Source organism: Cricetulus griseus, chromosome 2 (assembly GCF_003668045.3).
Source record: "Cricetulus griseus strain 17A/GY chromosome 2, alternate assembly CriGri-PICRH-1.0, whole genome shotgun sequence".
Taxonomy (NCBI): Eukaryota; Metazoa; Chordata; class Mammalia; order Rodentia; family Cricetidae; genus Cricetulus; species Cricetulus griseus.
The window spans coordinates 432,695,858-432,714,852 of NC_048595.1; positions in this window are offsets into that span (position 1 = coordinate 432,695,858).

Sequence of the window (18,995 nt, forward strand, 5' to 3'; positions counted from 1 at the left end):
AGGAAAATGGGGAGATAGAAATGCCAGAAAGGGAAAAGTAGAGATGCAGACAGAGAGGCAAGAAAAGTGTTAGAGGGTATTTCTGGGGCAACATTCTGGGGGGCTGGGTGGGGAATATCCTCACTCTTTGAATAGACAATGGAGTGACATTCCTGATGCTGTATTGGTCAGGACTCAGGGTTACATCCTTCAGTAACATCCGCTTCTTGGGATCTGTTATAATACCAAAGGTTTTGAGAAAAGGCCTTCACAGGATTTGGGAGTATGCTTACCTCTGGGACAGAGGCTAATGTGACATCTAAAGTAGTAAAGGGAAATGTCATTAACAAGGACAAAAAATACCTCTATCATGGGCTATATGGTGAGCAAAGATCACTTGTAGACAGTACTGGTGAGAGTCCTAACTTTATATACAAGATGTTCCCACTCCTCAAAGGCTGTCTGGAGATACAATTTCACTCTACCCCCACCTCAGAGTGAGACAAAGAGAGAGAATTTCTCATATATTCTGTCTTTGGCAAAGAGGCCTAGCTGCCATGGAATTGGACGAGCAGAAAAGGATGGTGACTTGGACTGGGCTAGCAGCAGCAGAGGTATAGAAGAGAGAGTAGACTTATGGATCCATCTGGGAACCAAGTAAATAGGACTTGCAGGTTGCTTTGTGTGCAGAGGAAGCTGTGGCGTGAGCTTGTAGCAGCATCCGTCTTGCGGTATTGGTTCTCACAGGGTAACCACAGGGATTGACTGAGCATGTCATTTACTGCAATGTGAACCACAGCGGGAGGAGCAGTTTCTGGGAAGATGACAGGATCCATTTTGAACATGTGGAGAAGGATGTGCTGATGAGGCAGTCCGTGGGATGCAGAGAAGGCGTTTAAATATAGGGATCTCAGATGTACTAGACTCTGAGCTTGACACATAAATGAGAGTGGCTAGCATTCAATGTGGAGCCCAAGAACAATATAAAATAGGAAAAGAAGGAGGCCCATTAGTGATTCCCTGGGGCAACATACATTCTGAAGGATAGAGGGGCGGGGGGAATCAGCAAAGAGGAGTGACCTTGGGTATTAGATGACTACCAAGATTTTCGGGTGGCGTTTGTGTCAAAATGAGATGTTTTAAGAATGTAATCTCCATGAGCAGAGCAGCTATGCTTCACACACCCAGAATAGTCTCATAAACATAATCAATCCAATAAACATTTGTTGAATGAATTAAGGAAGGAGGTGACAAAAGTAAACTTTTGGGGGAACCATTCTTGTAGAACTCTTTCTTTCTCTGTTTCTCTTTCTCTCTCTCTCATATATATATATATATATATATATATATATATATATTTGTGTGTGTGTGTGTGTGTGTGTGTGTGTGTGTGTCTTGATGGCTACATGTACCAGGTATAAGTTATAAAGAGAGTGAGAGAGGTCAGCTTGGTGAACAAAAGTATATAGACATCAGAAGTGGGCATGGATTGGGAGAATCAGGGAAACATCACCTTTGAAGTTTGCTGTTCTTTTCATTTGCTTTTGAAGGCCCAGAGGCTTTTGATGATAGGGCGAAATCAGTAGAGACAGACCAAGAGCATATCAAGCATGAAAGCAATGGCCTTGAGCAGAGCAGTGAAGGGGTCATGGGATCCACCTCTCAAGCATCCCCCCTCCATCACAGGAAGGAAGGAAGGAAGATAGCAGCTTGGGATAGTGTTTTGAAGCACGGCTCCATCTAATAGTTTCTTCTTTCTCTGTGAAGTGTGAGGTGAGGCCAGCCACAAAGAAAGGTTATTGATAGACAACCTCAGCTTAAGAAAAGGCAATGTGTGAAGTGGGGATTTTTGGAGAGCGAGAGATGATGATGCCACTGTGAGGTTTCCTTTGCTTTGTGGGAGCCTACTGATCATTATTTCACGGGACCAGTATTGTTACTTAATAGTCTTAGTTGTTCTCACTTGGGGGGTTCTAGTACAGCAAAGAGGGATAGTTGGCCCCATTAAGATTTGAGGTTTCATTCTCTGGTTGGTACAGGGGGGACACTGAGTAGCAGACATTGAATAGTGACCCTTCCTCTCAGGGCATTTATATAGACTCTTTTGAGCCTTTATTACTAAACCTTTCCAATTGCTGTTCCTTTCAGCTCACATTGCTATTTTGGGAGGTCTACTTCATTCAGAACCCTTCTCAAGTGATGTCCTTGAGTAAGTGAAAACATGGTCCTGGTTTTTCTTCTTTGTGTTTGAAGCTATGGTCATTCTTTCATCAGCATTCTCCCACTTCTCCTGGTGAGTTGCCCTCCAGATCTCCTCTCCCTCACACGGGATTCCCTATGCTGGATCTTCCCCTTAGCTCAATGTCCTCTTGGAAGAAGAACTAGCCTATACATTTGTACTAAATAAAGATCATTTTCAATTTGGAAAGAATGGGGAATTTTCCAAGCAGGCTGGGAACAAGCAACTGAAAGTGTCATTGGGCTTTAAGGAAGATTTCTGCTTCATCTTCCTGGGCCAGTAATTCATGAGGCTGGAAGTAAAAATGGGATACATCTTAAGGCTCTGTGCTCAAGGATCAGCCAGGTTTCACTTGAAGGCCAGAAGGAGAGGGAAGAGATTAGGATTGGAAGGGAGTTGCCTGTTTAGAATTCAGGAATGTAGACTGTACAGGAAGTCCCAGGAGCTGTGGAAGAGACAGTAGATACTTGAGTCCTATGAGATTCATTGTGGACAGGAGCTGATGTCCATAAGCCAAGCTCAACCTCCTCGTTAATAGCTGGTCCTAGCAGCTTCCCTCGGCAAAGTAGCAGCTGATGCCAATGTGCTAGTGACCCCTTCTTTTCAAACAACAATCTGATTGCATTACATACATTGTCTTTCCCATCTTGGAGTCCTGAAGACTTGTGAAAGTAGTTTACAAGACTACATGATCATCCCTTTACCTCCCAGTTCTTAGTCATCTCCCGTCCCTTCCACTTACCATGTTCTCACCGTTGTGAGACCATTGCATGTGCAATTTGTCCTACTAGAATACTTCTCTTTTTATTTACTGTCTAGTTGACCAATAATCAGCTTTTCTAAGAACCTAAATCTGATTTCTCCTATGCTAAGCCATCTCACCTAAATTCGCTGGCTGAACCACCTCCTCTTTTCATAGATGATCATATAACATTCCTATTTTTATCATAACTATAACCACCCACTTTTCATGGGATTGCTTCCTTCATGAACCTGGAAATTCCATGAGGAGGAACCAGGTTTATTAGCATAGGATGTGGCACCTACTCCTGGTCCCAATAAATACTCATCTGATACATGAAGAGCGCTCCTCACGTTGGTTGGCCTTGGTGTCTGGGCTTTTATTTGGCCGAGGTCCTACATAGGTTCAGCTGTTGAGCATGACCTGACGTCCTCCATCTTGGGGATGGGGGCTGGCCTCTGAAAACTCCAATATCCCTTTAATTATTTTATTTGCTTGTTTGTTTATCTTTAGGATTTGTCTGAAGCCATTTTAATAGTTGACTTTTGTGGCTTGGCTGTGGTTCAGTCATTTTCCTGAGATATAGGGCCCAAGGCCTGTCTCCCTGAGAAGCTGCAATCCCATCCTTCTTGGATCAGAGTATGCTGACTCTTCACAGCAGGCCTTCAGAGCTATGTTTCTTGGGAGAGAGCCCAGGAAAGGCAACAGCTGCAGAGTGCCTGTGGTCCCAGGGGCTCCAGAGGTCAAAGGTCAAGAGACTCTTTCTTCAGAAAGATACCCCAGTCAATGATGTTCAGCCAAACAAACAAACAAACAAAACCCAACAACCCTTCTGTCTCCTGGCATCTAAACCTAACTTCCTGCCATAGGTTGTGAGTGCTGCTGTTTCCCAAGTGGCACTGTGGTATGAATTGTGGCATAGATGGGTGTGAGTGCTGATGGTGACTTGAGAGAAAAGTCTTCCTAGCTTAGTGACTAACAAATTTTGTGGTGTGTGTGTGTGTGTGTGTGTGTGTGTGTGTGTGTGTGTGTGCGTGCAACCTCTCTACCACAGAGGTACATCCCCAATTGTGTTTCTTTCTTAAGTGCTCATCAATTTTCTAAGGACTGAGTGCCACAAAGAAACAAAATTCAGCTGGTTGGGCTTCTAGTAGTAAAGTGGCCTCTATATTGAATGTGTATTGTGTACAAAGATACAGCACCATTAGACCCCATACACTTTGAACTGTTTATCAGGACACCCTCCCTCATAGAGTTACCTTGGCTCTTCCATGCAAATGATTAGACTAATATACTAATGAATATACTCCCTGAAAAAAATATTTGACTAACTCTGCACCAGCAGGGCATCCAGGTAAGAGATACCACTGACAAGCAAACATGACACAGAGCTCAGAGAGGTTCACCCACCCAGGAAAAGCCACTTTCTATCCAAGAGTTTGAATCTTGGCAGGAACAGGCCATTCTGCCTCCAGAAAGCCATACCATGGAGTCACAGAGGATGACATAAATCTAGATTTCTAGTTGGTTCTCTGGGAGTCTGAGGTTAATTAATTATGCAAATAAAGCATCTGAAGCAAAATACATATGTATTAGCTACTTCTGCAAGACTGAGACTGAGAACAACATAAAAGAAGGAACTTTTTGCTTTGGTTCAGGATTTCAGAGGTATCAGTCCATCACTGAATAGCAGACTGGATGGAGCAATGCAGTTCACCCATGGTGACTGTTCCTTAGGAAGAAGGGAAAAGACACAAATGGACACATCCTCAATGGCCTACTTCCTCCAACATGGCCGCACCTTTCCTTTCACCACCTCCCAACATTGCCATTATATTACGGTGCATCGAGGAGACAGCCCATTTATTATAACAGTGGTTTCACCATCTAATTTTCTCCAGATCTTTTACTTATCTTCTAGGTAATTTTCAATATAATCAAGTTGAAAATCAAGATTAATTATCACAGCAAGCAATCTTTATGCAAAAATCTGCATTTACTCAAAGAGGAAATGTTTAACCCATCCATCCATCCATTCTTTGTTCACCAGCAACCCACTGATCACCATGCAGTGGGGTAGAAGATAAAGCAGGCAAAACTTTTCCACTTCACATGTTCCCCCAGATATTTTGGTTGTGCTTACATTATTGATGAGCAGGGATAGAACATAATGACCTTTCTAATTTACTTGGAAGCCAGTCAATATTAAAGTGGGAAAAGAATAATGCAAGGGAGTGATGAAACCCTACTTGACTCTCTGGATCCTCCTTTTCTCATCTGAATAAATGGGATCAATTACATGTCACATAATTCAGGTCAGTTTTATAAATATAAAATAAAACCAAAATTTTCTAAATGCTCCTCTTTTCATGGTTTTGTGAAATTAACTTAGTAACTTAAACCACCATTTCATTATTGCTCACAACCCTGTCCATGGGCAACATAATCAAAGCTCACCAGGACACCTATATTCATGGGCAGCTGAGCTCATTCCATCATATTCCCACAGTGGATGGGAGGTTCTACAAGCTCTGTGATGGAAGCCTGTGTCTGGTGCATCAGATGGGATGTCAGTCCCTGTGGTCCCTGAAGGAGGTGGACTTTGCTGTTCCATGGTAGTTGAAACTGTGACATGATATTTCAGAGCTCTCAGGCTATCTCCAGAAGCCTGGGCAAGAGATGTAAGGCTTCTTCTGAATTCCCCTTGACAGTCTCAGAATGCCATTTCTACCAAATTCTGTTCACCAAGGCAGTTAACTGAAGGGGTTAAATTCTCCCATTCTCATAATTAAATTTAGGCTTTAGTTCTCTGAGAAGGGCAAAACAGATGTCTCTCCCATCAAAGGACCATTTATCCATAATGCTCTTACATTCAGGGATGAGGCCTGAGTCAGCCTCATAACATCTCAAGTATAAATCCAGTAGCCCCCTTTTGAGTCATATCCAAACTTGCCCAAGATGTCCAATTATGGTAAGACTGAACCTCAGCCAATTAAAGGTATACTACTGTAACTACAATTAATTAATTGCTTAATTAATTACACATGAGATGACCCAACTGTCCCTAAAACTCCTCTTAGCTGTTCTTAATATGTACACATTCTTCTTGGGGGTGTCCCCATTTTGTATAGAAAACTGCAGAAGACATTGGATCTGAAGTAAGGTTAGAGGAACATAGACAGGGAAGACTAAAGCAGGCTCTCTGAGATGGTGGCTCCTTTTTTGCAGAAGATACAGTGAGAAGAAACAACAGGAAGGCCTGGGAGTGGGTATTTAGATGATCAGTGTGAGAAAGAGAAGGATGCAACAGCCTTTTAAAATACTCAAGCCCAAGTCTGTTTAGTAGACTTCCAGCCCTAAGCTTCTCCCATTACCAATGTGGAAAGTTGTTTCTTTCCTTCCTCCATGATTTGGTCTTCTGTCTTTCCTGGTTGTGTTCATGCCAGGGAAGGAACTCAGCATTCCCTGGAGAACAGCCAACCCCGTCCACCACCCCATCCTTGTTACAGGTCTCTTGGTTGCAGTATGAAGCAGCTCACTGCCCCATTTTTATCCAGCTCAAACCCATGGGAAAAGGATTCTTCTATTCTGCTTGTAACACCATTTTTTATGCTTCTGTGGTCCTCACCAGGGGATGGAGAGTATTAAGAACCTGCTTTTCCATCACCGGATTCCAAGAAATTGATGATTGGATTCGTCTATGCTAGCCCCATTGGAAATTAAGAGGTTTCCCATAACCTTTGCTAACACATGTCATCATTTTGATGAGTTTCTTTCAAAGCTGCATGTAGAAGCATAAAGAGCAATTTGGTCTGTGCCCGGTATTAGCAGAGGGTGATCCTATTATCTGTAACAGCTAATGTTCAACAGCTCATCGATGCTCTCCAATGGAAATAAAAGTGAAAGCATCCATGGGGATTTGGTGTTTGGTCCATGTCTTGGTAAATCATGTAGCTCCTACTTCTTGGCAGGAGATGGGAACAATTCATACTGTAAGTTTTCACAAGGAACTAACTGTCACCTGTGACTACTGTCTCTGTATCCAAGCCACTTTCGCTTCATGCTCTCTTTGGCAAGACTGTCTGTGCACAGCGTGCTAATTTTGTACAGAGCAGGGAGGGCGGCTGGTAACCGAGGAAGATTAAAGATCACCCTGATGACAAGTTTTAATTAGTATGAAAATGGAGGAAACCTTGGTGTGAGGTGGGGAAGAGGCTTCCTTATTTATATCCTGCTAGGGAATCGATTTCAAAATCATAAAAAAGTAAAGACTTGGATTGCAGACTCAGAAAAGATAAAGGCTCCTACCTTTGCCATAAAGCGTAAATATTACTTAAGAGCCTGCATTTATGTCTTCTGACTATAATCTTTTATTCTCTATCCATTATAAAAATACCGCTTTTAACAAAAATGCCTTTAGAATCCACCCACCAGGACCACAAAATATTCTTATCACATAATAAATATACAACATATATCTGTACAGTAACCAGGGTCCCCTCTCCTGTTGTTGAGATGGGTTCCCTGTACCCCCTGCCAAGCTGGCCTCGACCTTGCCAACCTCTTCCTTATGACTCCCAAGAGCTGGGAGAATTTCAGGCCTGCAGCAGCATGCTTGGCTTGCACGCATTTTTCTGCATGACCTATCTTCTCCTCAACCCCTCAGTCCACATCTGAGCTCAGTAACACACTTGCTATGTCTTGGAGGAAATACCAAACATCTCCATTCCTTAACTTCCTCAGTGCTAATGAAACATACATCCACACAGCAGCCATGACCATTAGTACAGTAACTAACATAATTTTTAGCACAATACCTGCCAATTTGAAATAATGCTCAGGCTACACATTCTCATTTAATCTTCAAAACAAGACAAACAGTAGAGAACTGAAGCCACAGTAGGAGTCAGATTTTGCATTCAGAAGTCAGAGACCATGGCATCAGATCCTGACTCTCTTTTCTTACTAGCTGCATAATCTTAGCAGCTTCTACTGGGGTTCAGTTTACCAATCTGCATAATGAGAACAATAGTTAAATGTGAGATTGTTGTCAAGAAGAATCCGTGGTGCCTTGTAGGTGTCCCCATTGTGGCTTGAGGCTGCAAGATGACAATGCATTGTACTGTTCTAAAATAAATGCAGGTTCCTGCAAGTGCATCTTGGCATATGTCAGGGCTGCTTTCCCAGGTCATGCAGGACTTGCACCTGGCTTAGTGCTTTCCTCTCATGTCTTGAAAATCCTAATACATTTCGGAATGAGGGACTATGCACTTGCAATTTGCACTGGCCCCTTTGAGTTATGTAGACATCCCTTCCTGTGATTTCTGGAAGTCATTCAAGAGCCCAGTCACTCATAGGTTCTTACCACACTGACCCTTACTGGAAGTGTGCATTTATTTTAGGACATTCTTCAAGTCTGAGATTTTGTAACTCAAGTTCTAAATGTCTTTCTATTCTTGGAGCTCTTTCCCTATTGTCAGAGCAAAGAGTTTTAGTGTTAAACTGGGTTCAGCTCTGGTTTCTGACCTCCTCAGATCCATGGGTGTAGCATGGTGCTATGGTCTGGTTGTATCTCTCAGTGTTCAAAGGTCTGTGACATTAAGCCCTACACAGCATTGTTGGCAAGTGGAACCTGATAAGAGGTGATTAGCTGATTGACGCTGCTGTCATGGACATAAATAATTACTACAGAAGTGGGCTTTGTGTGAAAGCAAATGGGGCATCTCTTATTCTTTCTCTCCTTTTTATTTTTTCTTTCTGCGTGAGTAGCATGGCATGAGTGCTCTTGCTGGATGCTGGCCCATGCTCTTGAGCTTCCTACCCTCCAGGCCTGTGGGACATGGATTTATTTTCCTTGTAAATCACTGCTCTGATATTCTAATCTAACAACACAAAACAGCCTAAGTCATCTGCTATTTGAATCTGATATGGCCCCACCGGCTCATGTGTTTGACCACTTGGTGCCCATGTGGTGGTGCTGTTTGGGAAGGGTGTGAGTCTTTAGGGGGTGAAATGCCACTAGGGGGCAGGCCTCAAGCTGTTGTATCCCAGGCCCCACTTCCCACCACTCTTTGCTTCCTTTCTATGGACAAAACACAACCAGCTGACTTCCTTGCCAGCCAGTGTGCCTTCTCCACCACAGTGGACTGTCACATTCCTTCAGCTGTAAATAGGAGTCAACCATTCCTGCTTTAGGTTGTTTCTTGTAAGGTAATTAGTCATAGCAAAAAGAAAAACAACTAATGCAACACCCGGGTGTGGAGTTATCATGAGAGGGTCATACATCGTCACCTCCCTCTCAAACAATAGAACGGATGATGTGCTTTATGTGCACATTTATATTATGTGGAATGCTATGCAGAAGTCATTACACTAATACAAAAGAAAGTATGAAATGTTGAATGTGCAGTAGCTTTTCATTGTGTAACTTCTCACTAATTCACTTGTAATGTTCTGGCATCTTACTCCTCAATCTCAATGAATTGATACTTGGTATGTTAAATTACCTTATCTAGGAGATTGAGAAATGATATGGAATAAAAGTCTGCATGTATGAAACAAGTGGGAAACTGCATTACATTGCAAATTCTTGAATTGCCAGATCGATTTTAATTGACAAGTGTAAGATCCTTATTCCTGATTCAAGACTTTACATGCAGCAAGGTTTTCACTTCACAAAACACATGTGATGTGAAACACACACACACACACACACACACACACACACACACACACACACACACAAGCCAGATTTCCACATTAACATATTGGAGATAGGAAATGAACTCATAAGTTAAATAGAAAGAACCAGGAACAGTGAATTCAGAGGTGATAGCAGGAGACATGTGAAATGAAGAAGGAAGTTTAAATTCCTGGAAGCCTCAAAAAATGAGCCAAGATGAAGAGAACGAACTGTTAGAGTTCAGTCCAAGAGAGCAGAAGTATGTTCACTAACAAAGGGGCCATAAGCCACACCCCATGCCAAGAGTATGGTACCTGTCTTCACTGCAGGACTCCTAACTATCCCCTAACACAACCATTTCCACACCCCCCATTTCCTTCTACTCTAGACACATTGTTCTGGTCCTTGGTTAGATCTTGTATATTCCTGAAGAACTTCCCTAGCATTTTCTTTGTTCTTTACTTTATTCAGTATTGCCTTCAAAGGAGAAAACCTCAGGACAAACTTCACCAGCCACCATACATATGTAAGAGAGCACCCAGCTTTCATCTTTCTGTAGCTTTGGAAAACATCGGATTATGTATTTCTTTGCTCAATGGCCTACTTCATGGTTGTTTTTCTCCACCAGAATATAGACTCTGTGATGATGGACACGGTTTTCTGTTTTCACTGAGGTGTCCGCAAGAGCTTAAAGTAATGCCTGGCACAGTCAATGCTTAAAGCTTGGTCAATGCTTGTTAAAAGAATAAATTAATGAATAAATATGTGAATTATTTAAAAACACTTAAAATAGAGAAATAAATTTAAAGAAGAGCTACTCATCCCACATTAAGAGAGGTCTGAGAGGTGTGTAGACTTGAGAAATGATGTCACAGTGAATGGACCACACTTGGACCAAGAATTTTATAGACAACAGTGAGTCAGCAAGCTCATAAACATTCCACATACTGGAAGTCTGTTCTGTCTTCTTCTTCTTCAATCGTGGTAACTAACATCCACAGTGACTCACCTATTTCCCGTGGTGGTCGCTGTTGCATAAAAGTATTTCCCAGGTTTTTCCTGGCTGGTTCCTTCAGCATGGTACCTTCATGGTTCACCAAGGGAACCAAAAACTGAGGCTACTTGCTGCCTTGGACTCAATCTTCACTTGTTACTAAGGAAAGCTGATTCCACACAATGGCATCAGGATGATGAGGAGGAATGAAAGTCAACCAACTGACGAAAATGATTAATTCAAATTGTGAGAAAATACTATCCTAACAAGGCCCATAGAGTTTGCAGAATCCATGATTGTAAATGGAGGTTTCTCTCCTGCCTGCCAATTCCCGAATAAACACTTAGAGGCTTAATATTAATTATAATTGATTGGCCAATGGCTCAGGCACATTTCTGACCAGCTCTCACAATTAAATTAACCCTTTTTTTTTTTTTTTTTTTTTTTTTTTTTTACTAATTTGATTATCACCATGTGGCTATGGCTTACCAGTAATGTTCTGGCATCTTACTCCTTTGGTGGTTACGTAGAATGTCTCTGACTCTGCCTTGTTTCTATCTGCATCTCTGTTTGGATTTCCCACCTAGCTATATTCTGCCCTGCCATAGGCCCAAACAGTTTTATTCATCAACCAATGTAAACAACACCTATTTGCAGCATACAGAAGGACACCCCACATCATGGGATAGCTGTTATTGCTATTACAAATCCCCTACCCTTTCTCAATATCAAATTACACACTGCACTCTGTGGCATCAGCATTGCTCAGGAAGGTGGTATATAAACCCCTGCCTTGAGGTTGTACCTCGCTTTGACCTATAGAATGCTTGTACATGCCCCCCCCCCACGACAATCCATCTGAGCCCTGTTACTTTAGTTAAGACAGTAGATGATACTGGATAGTACAGTCAAAAAGTTAAATGTTTGATTCCTCATTCTAGTGTGACCACAAGAAAATGTGGGGTGGCCTTTGAGGTAATTAAAGTTACACAAAAAGCTGACAAATAGGCTCACTGAATAAAGTGCTCCCTGACACCCATGAAGGTTACTTGAGATCATACAGTAGGGGGTCTCACTCAAGGGGGCTGGAGTCCCTAAGCAAGGAGGAAGAGGTAACTGTCTCTCTGACAAATGAGGCTGAAACAAGAAGCAGCCCAAAGAGAGAGCCTTTACCAGTCATCACACATGCTGACATCTTAATCTTGGATTCCCAGTCTCCAAAATTGGGGGAAGATAAACCGATCTTCTTTAAGCCATCAGGTCTCTGATTTTTGTTCCAGCAAACTAAGACAGAAACAATTTATCTTCCCACCAGTAAATCTGCAAATCCATGTTCAGGTCACAGCCACATAGCTTTTCTTTTATCCTAGTGTAGGGAAAGGGCAGTCTCACAAGTACTGTTCTGACTTCTGAAAGACATTGCTCATTTGAGTCAGCACTCAGGGATATCACAAGTCAATGGCTCCTCTTTGAAGAAATGTATCTTAATATCTCTCATCTTAGAAAAAATGGATCCTTACCATATGTCCACATCTTCCTCATACCTTGCCTCCATTCCTTCTTCACCTGACCACCAGCTATTGACCAACTGTCCACACATGGTTTCTGCTTTCTCACCTCCTATCCACCTTTCCACTGTACTGCAGACTAATTCTTGCATTTCCTTGATGTTGTAGTCACCTAACGCTGTCTATCCAAGTGTGGGATATGAACTTCCTTGTTTGAAACAAAAGCTCTCCCACCAAGTTTAGCAAAGCCAGCTGGGCAGCTTGAGAGTGGAGACCAGAATGATCTGAAAGTTCACACATTCCCATGCCTGGTGGCAAATACTAGGCAGAATCAAAAAATACGGACGCTGGAACAGCTGTGGTTCCTTGGCCATCTCTCAGAAGATCTGTGTGGTCCCTCCATAGGAGCTAAGTAATATGGAATCTTTATAGCAGTCAGCTTTTGTACATATTGGCTCAAGAAAACCAAAGAGCATGCCTCAAGGGAGAAGTGGGAGCAACTATGAGTAGCAAAAAAACCCCAACAACAACAACAACAACAAAAACTTATCCTAAAACTGAGCAGTACAAAACTCCTGTATCTTCCACTTCCCAATTAAATGATCATGAATTAAGATGAGGGCAGAAGAGAGAGATATTTATTGTCTCTTCCCTGCTGTGCCCAGTGCCTCATCTGGAAGATTCAGAGGTGGGGTAGAAGTGAGACTGGAAGCAGACAACACTTCTGGTAGGATAAAACCTCTCAAGAGATGGTAGCTGGATTCCAGAAAAATCAAGTGAAAGGCAGAAAGAGAAGAGACCAAAGCCAATGGAACCAATGGAACCAAAGCCATTTGGAATCAGGACTTGGATATCTGCACTTCAAGGTTCTACCACATGGTTCCATCCCGTTGTAGGGCTTACACATGACATTTATCCTGATAGCTCCAAAGTCTAGTCCCAAAGCTTTAAGTCATTGACATCCTCCTTTGAATGTCTGCTAGGCTATTCAAACTCACCAAGTCCAGAAAGGTAACCTTCAACTTTCCCATCATCCTCCATCCGTCTATTTCATCTACAAATAAGTTTTATTCTTCTCTCAGTGCCATTTAAAAAACCATCCAGGACCACGTTAGGGTTAAAGATTTCTGTCCCTCAACAATACTGACATCTGCCTTGCAATGACTCTCTGATGACAAGAGCCCAAAGAAATAGCTCCCTATTTTATCTCTCTCAAAGGAGTTGTTATTCTATTAAATGACATTAACCTTGCTTTGAAGCCTATGCTGTATAGTACATTTTTTTTCTGTGTTAGGCTGGCAATGTTCTTCAAGGTGCACAGTACTTTTTAATAAGATGTATTCTTTATAATTTAATAATTTAATCTAAAATTATTTGTTGAATGTCTATCATTTGCCAGTCATTGTCCTAGTTGCTGGGGAGATAGAGGTATACAAAACTCAGCTTCTAATAGGAAAAGGCAGACAATTAAAAGAAAAAAACACCTTGTAAAATGTGTCAGGTGGTGATAAGAGCTGTAGAGAAAAATGAAACCATGTGAGAGAGATAGCAAAGGATGGGACAGCTGGGGCCAAGTGCTGTCATTTTCTTTGTCACTCAGGGGATGTATTCCTTTAAGGAGATGGCAGGGGTAGGGTACATGAGAGCAAGAGTTCTAGGCAACGGGAAGAGTAAGTTGAAGGGCCCGTAGGTTGATGTCTGCTTGGCATATTTAGTAAGTGACAGGAGGCTAGTACAGGAGAGCGGTGTGGGTGAGGGCAGCTGTAGCAGAGAGGAGTCTGAGAAGGTGCAAACTGTAATAAAACAGATAGAGTGTTCCTGTTTTCCAGAATTTGTCACATGCCAGGTAGAGAGGGCACATTGTCAGAAGCAAAGAAAGCTCTGATGGGTGTGTGCTTATGCGTGAGAGAGTAGGGGGAGGAGATTTTATTCAGGAGCTCCAATAGATATCTCTTTGATAAATGCAAAACATCCCATGTCATACATGCACACAGCTGTCACCAATATGAACAGCTGCTACCATGTCCACTTGAGTTTGGTATCCACTGGAAGTGTCAGTATGGGCTCAACTTACAAATTTGGTACTTCCTATCTTGTCTAAGTGACATCGGGCAAATCACTTAACATCTCTGGGCTCCTTTTCTCATGTGTTATTGTACCAGTGACTAGACTGAGAAAATATCTAGCCATACTTAGTACAGTGCTAAGTGTCACAAGTAGTACTAAGTGCCACAAGTAAAGGCCACCAGAACTCAGTTCACCGGGATGTCACTTCCCTGTGTCTCCTGACCCTGCTTTGGGTGTTCTTCATCACAGTGATGAACATATGACAAGGTACTTGTTTACTTCACTGCTGTCTCCTGCCAGCTTTGTAAGGGCTTCTTTCCTCTGTTCTGCTCACTGGCTCATCTCCACTGCCTGGCAGGATGTCTGCGAGTTATTAAGTCGATAAGCAACATTTGTTGAATAAATAAATGAAAAAGGAAAGGGTGGCACCCATCATGAACCTCGACATTGGGATACACAACTCTGAACTCTACCACAGAGCACTGTTCCCTCAGACCATTATCACAGACATTAGGCAACTGAATACCCTGGGTCTAGCTCTAAGAGTTAGACCAATCTTCTTTATCAGAACAAGTAGCTAGTTTTATTCCAACTATAGCCTTATGAAGTCCTCTGGGGCTGCTCTTTGCCAACCACTCCACAGCTGAGACCAGGTAGCTACATTTTGGAAAATTTTTTCCATTAGTAACTGCCAGGCAGTCCTTTCCTCAACTGCCTTGGCTTCCACCTAAGTCACATATTTCGATTTGTAATTTCTCCAAAGGGCTCTGTCAGACACTTCAGTGCCTGGAATTATAGTAAGTGTATGTGTTGGGTCATTTGCAGCCTTCTCTTTCTTATCCACCAGAGATTATGCACAGCAAGATGGAAGGCAGTGAGATTTCCTGTTGCCACATTTGGCTTATTTAGTATGAACTTCTCAAAGAGCATCTTGCTTATTTCCCCTAGATCTAAGAGAGACTTGCAGGGGCAGTTGCACAAAATAGTGGTAGTACTGTGTGTGTGTGTGTGTGTGTGTGTGTGTGTGTGTGTGTGTGTGTGAGTGAGTGTGTGATTCCTGTGTTGTCTTGGGGAAGGATGGACTATGGTTATTCTTGCATTATTGCAGGTTTAGCTAAAATCTCTACACACTGCTCTTGCAGGTAGAAATTAAGTGGCGCAAATAGAAAGAGCAGGCTTTCAGGGCTATAGCAACAACAATAATAATGATAATAAATAATAAAGCCTTTTCCACTGGAGACTTATGGGTTTTGTTCATTCTGCTCAATAAGATTCGTGTTGTTCAGCTGGCCACTTTTTCTTGCTTTTTTCTTCTTCTTTCTTCTTCCCCTAATATTTGTGCCTCAAGCACTGAGAATCATATATGGAAAATGCCAGCGTTTGCAAACTGAGACGAAGGAATTGTCCCCTTTTTCCTTTCCCATCTTTCTCTCAATACCTTGCCTGAGTCTGGAAACTCACCTTCCAAGATACTAGTCTTCACACTGTTGTCATCAGAATCTTTGTGCCCAGGAAGAATCCAGGGAAGCAGCTTTCAGGGAAGTGTGGCTGGCAGAGCCATAGGAGCCTTGGGAGGCTTTGCTCCCTCCTCCAGGGAAGGAAGGTTTGTGGGATGACATCAGCTTCCTGAATAGACATCTTATTTAAATGAGGGTAGATTTAAATAATAGCAGGTTCGCTCCTCCTAGATCAAGACTGCCAGAAACTGGGAGGGTAGGGTTTGTATTCATTATAAGGCTGGGGGTGGCTAGGGAGGGTGGTTTCCATTAGCAGAACAGGAAATGTGAGCATTCCTTTGGGAGTGAAAGCAAGAGATACTTACTTCCTTTGGTCATCAGCCTAGGCAGAAAATGATGGAAGGGGTGGGACCAGTACTGACATGTGGCAGTGATCAGAGAAATCTCTGGATGTGTTAGAGATGTGGCCTGGGATCTACAGAGGTGAACCAGTACATACTTTGACAAAGTTTGAAAGACATTGCCATGCTGGCCAATGCAGAGGATACAGTGGTAGAAAACAACTTGAGGATATTGAGGATAGCCTTGAGAGGAGACTCGGGCCCAGGAAGGCAGGAATGAGTGGAAAAATAAGCTCCATCACTGAGTCTCCTCCACCCCCAGGAGAAGTAAATCATTTCCTTCCATGGTCCCTAGAGACATTTACCTAAATCAGGTTGATAGGTGGGAAATAATAAACAGAAATTCTATTAACCCAAAAATGTGTATGTTTGTGTGTGTGCCTGTGCAAACGTGAATGACTGTGAACAAGAGAGTGTGTATGTGGTGTGTGTGTGTGTGTGTGTGTGTGTAAGAGAGAGAAAGAGAGAGAGAGAGAGAGAGAGAGAGAGAGAGAGAGAGAGGAAGAGAAAGAGATGGACAGAGAGGGAGAAAAAGAGAGAGAGGTTAACAGGGGCAATGGGCAGCTGAGAAGGTGGTTTGTGCTGTCACTCATGGAAGGTGAGATCACTTTCACTGTTTACTGATTAGAAGGGACTCAGTGCAAACTGCAGAAATTGCTTTCATTCTCATAACAGATGCCTCCCCCAAGCTGAAGCTGGGATGCTGCCCTGCAGCTGATATTGGATCTTTTATGTTGTTCTAAATTAAATTCAGAGCAATTCAGCCCATGCCACAAGTCCTATTATGTGGGCTTCCTTGAACTAAATCTGTGTTTATGGGAACATAAAATACATGTTGTCCCTCTCATTGGATTTCATTATTGATGATGGATTCTAATATGTGCCCATCAGTTGCCTTTTTAATCACTGTCAGTCATTCTTTTCTACTGCAGTCAGATTTGAAGCAGCAATGATGGCTTTAAAATAAGGCCTTGACTCTGCTCAACTGTATTTAGGGCTAATTAAGAGTAAATAACTATTCCCAGTGAGGGGAGTCGAATCCAAGCAAATCCTTCACAAGCACAGCCTTTCCCTTGGACAAACATATTTGTGTCTGCTGCCAGGAAATACTTCCATCATAACCGCAAGGAAATCTGTGACCCACCCCCCACACCCCCTGTGGACAATGTCATGCTGCTTTGATATAAGGAGAGGGAAGCAAGTTATCAGTCAAGGCCAGGAAGTAAAACACAAGAAGCATTTAATTAAGAAAAAAAAGTATGTAATTCCCCACTTCTTTCGCTGTATCCCCGGTTCCATTTGGTTGCTATCCTCAGCTGTGTGAAGCAAATGAATGCAATCACAGGCTCTTAGCTCCCACTCAAGTCTGACATTTTCCCCTAAATCTTCCACCTCCTTCCACCCCCACACCCCTGTGATGCCACACAATTCATTCATTAGATTGTGAAGGTTAGAGTCAATTGCTACAAGACAAGAATGCAAAATGGGTAAGATCAGCCTTCCTGAGTTCCACAGGTTGATGCTGATTTCTCTTCCCTAGGCTCTCAGGCAGAGAAGGGCTCGCCCAAAAGACTGTTAAATTTTCCTTTAACAGGACCTTCCGGTTCCTTCTTTTATTCAATGGTGAGAGTTACAGTTGCTTTGCAAATTACAGATTTAATTTTTTTCTGTTTTTACTTCCCACGGGAAGCTTCCAGCTATTTTTCTGTATTTCTTCTAGCTGATAAAATGAAATATCTTCTTTGAAGGGGAGGGGGGAGAAATGTACATGTTCTGAGGGGAAAAAAATGGGCTGAATATAGAAGGGAAAAGTGAGTTAGAGCTGCCCACGTGGAAACATAAGAAATAGCTTTCTTATATTTATCCCAATTTATGGAAATGTAAGAAGATCCTGCTATACAATATAGAGTTAGAACAAATTAACATAACGAAGAAATATTAAAAATGCCAACACCCTTAAATAAGAATTTTTTCACATCCTTTCAACAAAGAGTAACTAAACACCAACAATGTAATTACTGACCAGTCCCTCTTGCTGATTTCTCTAGCTAAGGTTTCTTTTTAAAATTTACTTTTTAATTTATTTATATGCATGTACCTGCTTGTTTGTATTTGTGCTGTGTAATGTGATGCCCACAGAGGCCAGAAGAGGGAGGTGGATCCCCTGTAACTGGCCAAAAGTATTGAGAACTAAACCTGGTCCTCTGCAAAAAAAACAAATGTTCCTACCCACTGAAAGACATCTTAGTCTATGCTGTTAGACTAGGAATTTAGCGCTCATCAGATGGGGCCAGTTAGAGAGGATCACCAGGTGAGGGGCTCTCTCAGAAAGTGACTTTAGAACAAATATTGCAATGGGAAGGGCAGAATGTGAGGTATAGGTGAGAGAGATGAACCACACCAAGGACTTGAAACTCCAGTTTTAAGGAGAATGGAAAACTTGACTACTTAAAGTGGGGTGGTCTGCCTTACATTGTGCAAAGCTCTTTGCCTTTGTGGGAAACTGGCTCTTAGACAGAGCTGCCAAATAAAACTTAAGATGGCCAATGCATTTACACTTCAGATAAACAGCTGATAATTTCAGTATGACACAAATTTTGCAGGGGGACATAATTACACTAACACAAACAAAACCCTTTTATTTGAGGCAGTAGCTCCCTGAAATGAAACTTGGTGGAACCCGTGAGCCAGTCTTACCTGCTACTTGTTTTACGGCTCCAATTGCCCACCCCCTTCCAAGTTGATTTCTGGGAACTCCTCATTGTGAGTTATAACTGGTGGAGTAAAAATTTAAGCCTATGTGAAGCAAATCCTAATTAGCTTATCAATAAAAACCCGGAGTCAGATTCAGGGTAAATGCTGAAAGATCAGAGAAGCAAAGGACTCACAGTCACTTCTTACCTCTCCCAAATCTCAGACCAAAAAG